The sequence below is a fragment of the Gymnoscopelus braueri genome (genome assembly GCF_963280865.1).
Source record: "Gymnoscopelus braueri genome assembly, chromosome: 6".
Classification (NCBI taxonomy): Eukaryota; Metazoa; Chordata; class Actinopteri; order Myctophiformes; family Myctophidae; genus Gymnoscopelus; species Gymnoscopelus braueri.
Genome location: NC_137607.1, coordinates 55632171 through 55642977, shown reverse-complemented (window position 1 = coordinate 55642977; position 10807 = coordinate 55632171). Strand labels below are relative to the sequence as shown.

Below are 10807 nucleotides of genomic sequence, written 5' to 3'. Positions count from 1 at the left end.
TTGTGAGCTTGTAGATCGGCTATTTTCAAATAGCCTAAGAATAGGGCTAAAGTGGTTAATGTATGTTTTATAATAATAATAATTGACCATTTCAAAGTAACCACTAACTAAAGTTTTAAAATAATTGTAGTGGAGTAAAAGTGCAACATTTGCCTCTGAGATGTAGTGGAGTAGAAGTACAAGTAAAGTAAAAAAATACCTCAAAATTGTACCTAAGTACAGCACTTGAGTAAATGTACTTAGTTACTTTACACCACTAGGCTGTAGCTAGTCTGGCTGTGTGTGGTCGTAGATGGGTGGTTATTGCCATAGGGTTGTAATTGGTCACTGCGTGTGGTTGTAGCTGGGTGGTTTTATTTGGCTGTATAGTACCAAAAGCTGATCTGGCTGTTTGTGGATGTTGTTTGTGGATGTTGTGAGGATTCTTAGCCCTGGGTGGGAAGCTGTAGTCCTTGGCTTCTTCTCAGCTCCCTGGCCATCTCATAGATGCCCAGGCAGGCACACGGCCAAGAGAGAGAGGGCAGAGCACGGGGTGAGAGTTAAATATTCATAAAGAGAGAAAGAGCAAGAGAGGTTGATGAGTTTTCGAAAAAAGAGAGAGAGAGGGGGAGAGTGAAACAACAGGGCCATGTATGCACATCCAAGGGAATGTGGATTGGATTTGAATAAATAAAGTGAATTACAGAGATAACTGAGACATGACAAGATGAGTGGAAAGATGAGCGGGGTCAAATAAGCGGGATATGAAGATTGGTGAATGCAGAGGGAAAAACTGAAAAAAAAACAGACAGACAGACAGACAGGGTAAAGCGTAAAAAGGTAAAAAGCGTCTGAGGGAGGTTTCAGGTCTTCCGTTGCTCAGACCCACCAGTCAGACACATTAAAACCTTCATTATGACAAGGGGACAGCAATACAATTAACAACAATTAACCGCTGTATTATTAATCAGCTGGAACAATTTAACAGCCCCGTGTGGTGAAGGATGGCATATCAAATGCAGGCGGGTGGCCGGTATGAAGCCGGTGTACCGCCGCACAGCAGTGGAAACTGTAAATATGGGTGCATGCAATGTGTCTGTGGGTGTGTTTATGTTTTCACCTGAGGCAAAGTGATGCAGAGTGATGACATACAGTATAGCTCAGGTGTGTGTGTGTGTGTGTGTGTGTGTGTGTGTGTGTGTGTGTGTGTGTGTGTGTGTGTGTGTGTGTGTGTGTGTGTGTGTGTGTGTGTGTGTGTGTGTGAGAGTGTGAGTGAGTGAGTGAGTGAGTGAGTGAGTGAGTGAGTGAGTGAGTGAGTGAGAGAGAGTAACCATTTTGCCTTTCTTTGTGTGTATTTGTGCATGTGCATGTGCATGTGTTGTGTGTGTGGAGGTGTTTAATCCAAAAAGCAATATGAAAGTCATTGGACTGAAACTGAAATTGAAAAGGAGAGGAAGAGAGACAGAGAGAGCGAGAGAGAGAGAGAGAGCGAGAGCGAGAGAGAGAGAGAGAGAGAGAGAGAGAGAGAGAGAGAGAGAGAGAGAGAGAGAGAGAGAGAGAGAGAGAGAGATAGAAGGCGACTGACCAAGACTGATGGAGAGAAACTATACACAATCAAAAGAGGCAGGATGGAAAATGGAATGATAACGCCATTAAGACAAAAGCAAGACGAGCAAATGAAAAATGGTAGATTTGGAATGGAAAGGTAATGAGATAAAAAAAAGAAGAGAGGAGGGTAAGACAGGTGGAGGAATGATGGAGAAGAACGGTTGCTGACCTTCACTTTTCCCTCATTCATCAGTCTCTGTCTGTCTGTCTGTCTGTCTGTCTGTCTGTCTGTCTGTCTGTCTGTCTGTCTGTCTGTCTGTCTGTCTGTCTGTCTGTCTGTCTGTCTGTCTGTCTCTCTCTCTCTCTCCCTCTCTCCCTCTCTCCCTCTCTCTCTCTCTCTCCTCATCCTTCGCCAGAGGAAGAAGGGATATCATACAGATAAATGATGGAAAAGGGGATGATGGCAATCTGACTAATGCTGTGTTTGAGATGAGTGTGAAGGCGTGCGTTGTTCATTCCTAGTCGATGTGATGGTTAAAAGGTCAGCTATTCTTAGACAACCCCTCTGTGATGTGCGTTTAGCCGGTTTAGCGGCAGAGCTAACGTGAAGAGGGGATCCGTCGGTAGAGGTTTGCATGGGCCACCACCATGCCCCAAAGACCTACAACAACACACATTTATATACTTAAGCCATTCAATCCGAGAACGCATCTGTCATTTTAGATTTCTTTGGCTATTCAAAAATAGCAGATATACAAGCTCATAGCGCGGCACCGAGTGCCGCGCTATGAGCTTGTATATCTTATTTGTGCAAATCTTTGGATATAGATTTTTTTTTACGTTCGTAAAACATTTTGTTCCAGGGACCCCGAGAAGCAAAGATTTGAGTTACAAATGTTCGCTTAAAAAATATATATTCAAAGATTTGCACACATTTCCCGGATTATTTTCAAAAACAGCAGATATACAAGCTCATAGCGCAGCACTTGGTGCCGCGCTATGAGCTTGTAGATCTGCTATTTTTGAATAGCCAAAGAAATCTAAAAATGACAGAGATGCGTTCCCGGATTGAATGGGTTAACTGCTGGTTAGCACACACCGAAAATAACCAATCTACAAGCTCACAATGCATCACGCATTGTGAGCTTGTAGATTAACTGTTTTCGGTGCGTGACACACGCACGCACGCACGCACGCACGCACACGCACACACACACACACACACACACACACACACTCACACACACACACACACACACACACACACACACACACACACACACACACACACACACACACACACACGACACAACTGAGGATGAATCACCCTTAATGTCCCCATTAGCATCCATAAAACTGAGCAGGACATGTTTACTCCAGTGATGCTCTGGATAAGAGCGTCTGCTAAATGCCTAAATTGTAATTGTATGTCACTGGATTGATGTCACTGGAGTGAAAATCTGTGAAGGTGAAAACTACAACCCTTATTTCCTGGTATTTAGCCACAACCCGTCGGTTGGCCGTGACATTGTCCTTGTTAGGTTGTTTTTATGCCAAAACAGAGATCTTGACTTCAGAAAGTATGACTCAGTTTGATGTAATAGTGTGGCCAACACACTGTGCCAGGCTGATTGAAATTCATGGTGGTGTTTGTAGGAACACAGAGAAAGGACAACACAGACAGAAAGGGGAATTTAGTGAAGTATAGATTGTATTGAAAATATATAAACTAAGACAGGGGTCTTCAACGTTTTCAGGCCATGGACCCCTTGGCTGAGAGAGAGATAAAGCAGGGACCCCCATTATATATTTAATAACATTATTTCTTTCCATAGATTTCATAGGCACTGTCATCAGTGTATGTTGGACTCATGTTAATGTGGATTTTCAGACTTTTAAACACTTAAACCGTCAATACTAAGTAAACTTGACCTTTCATTCTGTACTTGTTCTGCTCTTTTTTCCCCCAACACCAAACCTCTTTGCCGAAAATAGCAGATCTACGAGCACACAACGCCTCGCAGCGCGAGGCGTTGTGTGCTTGTAGATCTGCTATTTTTGGCTTAAGTTCTCCTCAGAATAGGAAAGTTTTGGTGGACCCCCTGTAGTAACTCTGAGGACCCCCTAGGGGACCCCCTGTTAAAGACCTGCTAAGATAACCATCAACAATTAACTGAATTGCACATGAAAGGTGTGATAATGTACTTTTAATTAGGCATATCATCGCCTTTCATTCTTATAGTGGTTTCCTATGCATAAGCCTGCAACATGTGCACATTAACATTTGACTTCCTTTCCGTGCCTGGTTTTATTAATATCAGATATGTAGCTGTAGTTTATGTGTGTAGTCCATCTACTGTGCATGTAAAAACAAAACACGAAGAGAAGTTGTTATAGTACTGTAGATTTTCAGATATTACAAAACTTCCCATTCCCCAATGCATTCACACCCCGTTCACACCCATGCATTCAGTGTCTTGCTCAAGGACATGATGGTTCCATGAAAAGAGAGAGAGAGAGAGGGGGGAAAATTTAACAGAGAAAGAAGAAAAAGAAAGGGAGGTGGAGGCAATATTCATTATGGTAGAATATAAGTATTGTCCATATTATCTGCATAAGTCAGAAAAGGCTGCCAGATATTTAAACATGTTAAGGGTACAACAACCTCTACCGCGTCAGATAATGCGTAGTATTTATCTTTAATCAAAAAAGCGATAGTTGGGGTTGAGGGTGGGGGTATGGGGCTTCCAGAAATGTTATTGTTAATGTTATGTATGTTTTTCTGCTGGAAAAACCCAATAAACATAATGTTAAAAAAATGCGACATTTGGGGGGAACTTAAGCAATATAATATATATTATGCTTTCAACATTATTTGAAGGCCTTGTGAAGCAACCCCGAACAATAGCAGAAAGTTCTATGGATATTTTTAGGACTTCAGAAAAGGCATTGAAAATTGGTTGCCAAAACCAATAAAACTTTAGACAATAGGCATAGCCGAAACGTGTGAAAGAGGGTAGCTGATGCTTGCCCATTTCCCAACCGCATTCTGAAATCTCAATTCCACCTCACCCCCTACTAGCACTCCTCTTTTCCTTGTATCTCTACTTGTTGCTTTTGATAAATGCAAGCTATACTATGCTGATATAATGTATGTTCGCTACTTGTTCATAATTATTATTTTTTTCTTTTTTCTTGCACACATGCCAAAAATTGTATTTAGATAAGCATGTTGTTTAGACAGATGCTAGGTTTAATGTTTAATGTTTATCCTAGATACTCTACTTATGTGACCATTTAACCTGTTGTTTGTTGAATTGGGTTCATGCCTTTTAATCACGCTTACACTGATCACATATAGGGTGTTAAATTTAGACAATTTTACAATAAACCAGTGTAGCCGATCAATAATGTTTATAAGTGAATAACTACAGTAAGTGTCAGACAGATTGAGGAAGAATATATTCCATCATTGGCATTTTTGCCATACATTCATTTCACATTCACATTCATTTTCACATTCAGATTTTCTTCCCATACTATCAATACTTTGAAGTTGAAGTTACATTTTTATGGATGGCAGCAGTACAGTGTTAATTTTGACAACACATTTTTATTTAGTTTTAGTCCTATTTTAGTCTTCTGAAATTGTTTAGTCTTAGTCTAGTCTTAGTCGACTAAATATCAAAACCTTAGTCTTTTAGTCTTTTAGTCTTTTAGTCTTTTAGTCTTAGTCTTAGTCTTAGTCGACAAAATTAACACTGCAGCAGTACACTCTTGAAAAAGAGAAAAGGTCCTTTCACACGGCAAGCGGCCAACGCGCCTATGTAATTCATTTTCAATGAGAGGCGGGCGATTATTTGGGACGCGCGGAGAAGTTGAGGGGCGGTGAGAAAGGCGGGCGCGGCCCGTGAAATTCTCGCACGCGTGCTCGTTTGTGCATGCGCGGGCGGCAAGAGCTGGATTGTGGTGAGATTTTCTTTTCACCGCACCGTGCAGGAGGAAAAAAACAACAATGATCGCGGCGTGATCACCGCTGATCCGAGCGGTACCGCCCGTGTGAACCGCTTGCCGTGTGTTACGACCATAAGGCGTCACTCGTTGAATAGTTCACAGTTCATGTGTATCGGGTGCACGGTTCTGGCAGAAACAGTATCTTTGAAAAGATCATCAGCACTCACTTGATCCTTTTAGGATCTCTTATTTATTGTGTAGCCTCATGCAGCAGATGACTCACAGACGTTTCGGCCAACGGCCTTCCTCAGAGTGAAACAAGTAGTACACTCTCTCAAATGCATTGGCATTACATTCAATTTAAAGCAATTGGAACGATAAGTTCAGTTAAATAAATAAATACATGAACAGCCAATAATCACATAATTTCAAAACACTATCAATAGTTTAACTTCATGAACCATGGCATCCCTTGTGATGGCTGACTCAGCAGCCACACATGGAGACAGCCTATATTGTATGGTGATTTCCTTTTGGTTTATTTATTTAATGTTTATTTTCAGTTGAAACCAGTTGAAACTAGAAAAAGTGCTCCTCGGAGCACAGGTCTCCGCCAGGTCAGGTACGTTATTGTGGCCTCCTGGTGGCGCTGTGAAAAGGGTGCCATTTCTTCAATCCGTGTTGATCACATGACTATAGAGATACTGAGTACCGATTTGCATGACGTTTGGATAAAATATGTAGGAGTAAATGGGTTTCGCACAAATCGGCCTCCTGGTGGCGCTATAACAGGCCCATGTGAAAAGAGGGGCAGAGGTTCCGAATTGGCATCCAGGGAGTGTGTGTGCAAAGTTTCGCTGCGATCGGGCCAACAGTGCCGGAGATTAGCTGTTCACAGACAGAAGGACGGACGGACAGGGTGCAAAACATACTCTCTCGCCATGCTGACTGAGTTTTCTTTGAGTTACCAGTTCTGTGGGAGGCTGCTGACAGAAATGGACATGATAGGCTGGCCAAATGAATGGGAATCAGCTGCTGATCTACAGCTAATGTGGACAATTGGACTGCACCACAGTCTCTCTGCACCATGGGGAGGGGCAGGGGTTAAGATAGACACCTCCTCTGGCTCTGAAGCGTCTGTATGGCGCGCGTGCGCTTCCGCTTCCTTGGGGGGCAGCTAGAAATTTCCGCGTGCGTCACAGAAGGGGGCGTTCAGTAGGCCAATCAGAGGCAGGTGGGGGCGGGACAACTAGATTCTGACAAGTCCTGGAAAAGACGCGCTGTGATTGGCCAGTAGTCAACACGCTGTGATTGGCCAGTGCCTGTACCCCCCGGAAATATGGCGGCCACCATACGAAACAGGTCGCTCCAACGAACTGCAGAGGCCAATGAGGTATCTAGGTTTCTATGTCTATGGTGTTTAAGTGGTAGTCTGTGTCTTTTCCCCCTTTGTGTTCACAGTGGTCTGACCCATCCCTATATATGTCCACCTCATGTGTCATTCTGGTTAGATCAGTTGTGTTGATCAGGCCAGTTTCTGTTTGGTTATTGTCTCCGCCAGAGGTGGAGAGTATGTTTTCGTTCTTGTCCTTCCGTGTGTCCCCCCGTCTCAGCCAAGCTAACATTGGTCAAGCTTCGCGTGACACGTGACAATATTGTTGTCACCAATGCTCTGATTGGCTAGCGAGACGCATGATGACATAGAAACCTATAAATAGGTGTGTTTCGATTTTTTGAAGTGAGCTTCCATCAGCCAAGCTAACATTGGTCAAGTGACACGTGACAATATGTAATATAAATAGGTAAGACAGGATTAATCAGGAACAGTACTGGCGGAGACCTGTGCTCCGAGGAGCACATTTTCTAGTTTAATTTGATTTCATTTATTTTGGTCACAGTTATTTTTGTCATCTGTTAAAACATGTATTTGGAAACAAAGGACAAAAAAAAGAGAAAAATAAAGACAAAAAATAACAATATTTTAAACCAACAACCGAGTTTCCCTGTGTCTCATCTTCCGACCAACTCGGTCCCTGACACAATTTCAAAACACTATCAATAGTTTAACTTCATGAGCCCTGGCATCCCTATTCTGGGGCAAACATTCGGCTTAAAGAGCAGATCTACAAGCTCTCAAAAGTACAGAGCCCTGGGGGATGTCGGTCAACTAAATGGTTAAAAGTTAAAAGTCATGACGCACACTCGCACACACACACACACACACACACACACACACACACACACACACACACACACACACACACACACACACACACACACACACACACACACACACACACACACACACACACACACACACACACACACACACAGTATTATTTATACATTAGGATCTCAAAGCACTGCTACCCCCAGGCAGCTCACATCCCAGGTCGAACCACCCGGAGGGTACCACCAAGCCAAGCCATCAAATGATGCCTTGGCAGGAGCTTTCTCCTCTCTGCAGTAACAACATGGAACAGCCTCCCGCTGCTGCTGTTGTAGGAGACATTACATCAAGTAGTGTTCATTCATGCCTTAGAAGAGACTGAACAAACACCTCCTCAGCATGAGGCTGTAATCCCATACAGCTCAAGGACATTCATTCATACACATACTGTACATATTCCAGTGATAGGCTCTCTGAATGTCATTCATAAAGCCTGGATCTGCCATAGATATAACACTTTATATAAGTCATTGTTCACTACTTCCATGTTCACTGCAAACCACTTTACTGGGACTCTTGATGCTTATTGCTATGGATACCAAAATGAACAGATCTTCATATGGAATAAAACGTCATGGGTCCAAAACTGTTCCTTTTTTATTACTATTTTAAAAAGTGAAATTAAATACTGAAAATAGCTGAGCTACAAGCTCACAACGCGTCACACTGTGACGCGGTGTGAGCTTGTAGATCTCTTCTACAAGCTTCTTTCTTCTTGTGTGTTTGACACGGAAGCAGTGTTGCTATGAATGGAAATGTTATACACACATACAGTACAAGCACACACACACAAAGTTCCAATTAGCATGCCATACACTGTAGGCTCAGGTTAATTCTGTGATTAGATCTGCAGTGTCGTGAGGTTGGAGGCAAAGATGTAAAAACAGAGAGATAAGAACCTGCCTCTCCTCTAAAGGCATGGTTTATACTTAGTCGTGCGCGGGTGTCGCGCACCGGAAATGGCTAGCCCTACAAACTCACAGCACATCGCCGGGGCGACATGATGTGAGCCTCTAGATCTGCTATTTTCGGTTCGCTACACCCGCGCACGACTACGTATGAATCAGGCATTAGAATGTAGCCATACAGATTAGCACTGGCATATACGTAAGTATGCTTAAAAATAGTTCTGTTTATAGATGTACTGGAACTCAGCCCCGCAGGTAATCCCCTCACAACTCTGATCAACCGTGTTTATGTCTGTGTGTGTGTGTGTGTGTGTGTGTGTGTGTGTGTGTGTGTGTGTGTGCGTGTGTGCGTGCGTGCGTGCGTGCGTGCGTGCGTGCGTGCGTGCGTGCGTGCGTGCGTGCGTGCGTGCGTGCGTGCGTGCGTGCGTGCGTGCGTGCGTGCGTGCGTGCGTGCGTGCGTGTGTGTGAAATTGAATTAAGCTTACTGTTTCACCACATAGGAGACTGTTGTATTCAGTAGGTGTTGGTGGGCGGGTTTCCATTCACAGCAGAAACCTCTCTGTAAAAGAGAACTGTCAGGGGAGGGAGGAACGAGAGAGAGAGAGAGAGAGAGAGAGAGAGAGAGAGCAAGAAAAGCTGAGGGAGAAAGAGTGGGACGGAGAGAGAGACATATCGTTGCTGTCTGGCAGAAACCTCTTATTTCCATATTCTAACTTTTCGTGTTCTTTTTCGTAAATTAACGCCCTACTTGATCATACTACAGCGTCACACAAAAGTAACAAAAGTAGCAGATCTACAAGCTCAAAACGCGGAGTGACGCGTTTTGAGCTTGTAGATCTGCTACTTTTGATGTTTTTGAATTGAATCCTGAACAGTTTTGGACATAATGAGGTTTCCACCCGACAGAGACTATATTATCACTAACACAGTGAAGGCTCTGGGTACGGCAGATGAACAGCACAGCAGCCGGCATCCTTTGCTGCTCACACACACACACACACAAGCACGTATGCCATTCACGTACGCACACCTTTAATTTATTTATTTAGCTTATTACCACATGCCCAAAAACTTGGACAGGGGTTACGTTCTGGTTCAGGTGGAACTGGAGTATAATGACGATTGCATAATGTGTCGGCAGAGGTACTATGCAGTCTGCTGAATGCAGACCTTCTAGTTTTTCTTCTATGTTTTTGGTTTCCCATTGTTGCATAATAATATCGTTCAGTGGTAGCGGTCATGCCACACATTGTTTACATTCAATAGAAAGAGAGTGACAGAGGGGGAGAGGAAAGTGATAGAGGGAGAAATAGCATGAGGGAAATTGAGAGAGAGAGAGAGAGAGAGAGAGAGAGAGAGAGAGAGAGAGAGAGAGAGAGAGAGCAGGTTCACGAAAGAGTCGGGGATTGAGTTTCGGTCTCAGTGTGTGGGTCTTGAGCTTGGAAGCCATCCCAGTTGATGATGATGTGACACAGTAGTGTATGAGACGGCCTCCTGACGGAGCAAATCTTCTCTATTTCACTACATCTCTCTGTTTACCTCCCTCTATCTGTTTACCTCCCCTGCACCCTCTCTCTCTCTGCATCTCACTTACACTTTCATATTACTTTTTCCTCTTCTACTTGCCCCTCTGTCTTTCTCTTTCTATCCCTCACTCTCTCTGTGTGTGTGTCTGTTCATGGAGATTCAATGGCCGGTCATCAAATTATTCGTTTAGGAATGCGACAAAAAGAAAAAAATCTCCATGAATTCAAGGCTTCATGGGTTGTGTAATTGATAGAAAATAAGTCATTATTTGGGTGAGCTATCCCTTTAAGTGTACATGCTTTTGTATTATATAGGCCAACATGCAAATTGGACGTTCCAGGAAAGTACACCGCACTTAATTAATTCATAGCATTACTCTGCTCTACTTGATTCTGTTCTCCTACGCTGTTCGGTTGTACTCTGCTCTGCTCTGCTCTGCACTCAACTGTGTTCTGTTTGACTCTGTAGAGGAAGAACAGAGTATAGTAGCAGACTGCAAACATAATGGTGGCACTAGAGGAAAAGGCCACTGGGTCATCCAAATCAGTAGGGGACAGGATCATAGAGGTGCTCTGCAGATTCCACGGCAGTAGAGCCAAGTAGTTTCCAGACGTACAATTTTTGCCACGGACATACACAATGAGTGGACAACAATATTACC

General features: G+C 43.4%; 1 protein-coding gene across 1 annotated transcript in view; it reads left to right on the top strand.

The window, feature by feature from the left end:
- Positions 1–10807, top strand: part of lrrc52 (leucine rich repeat containing 52) — a gene marked incomplete at both ends in the record, with an annotated part of 53099 nt that overhangs the window by 12322 nt on the left and 29970 nt on the right. The window lies entirely within an intron of this gene.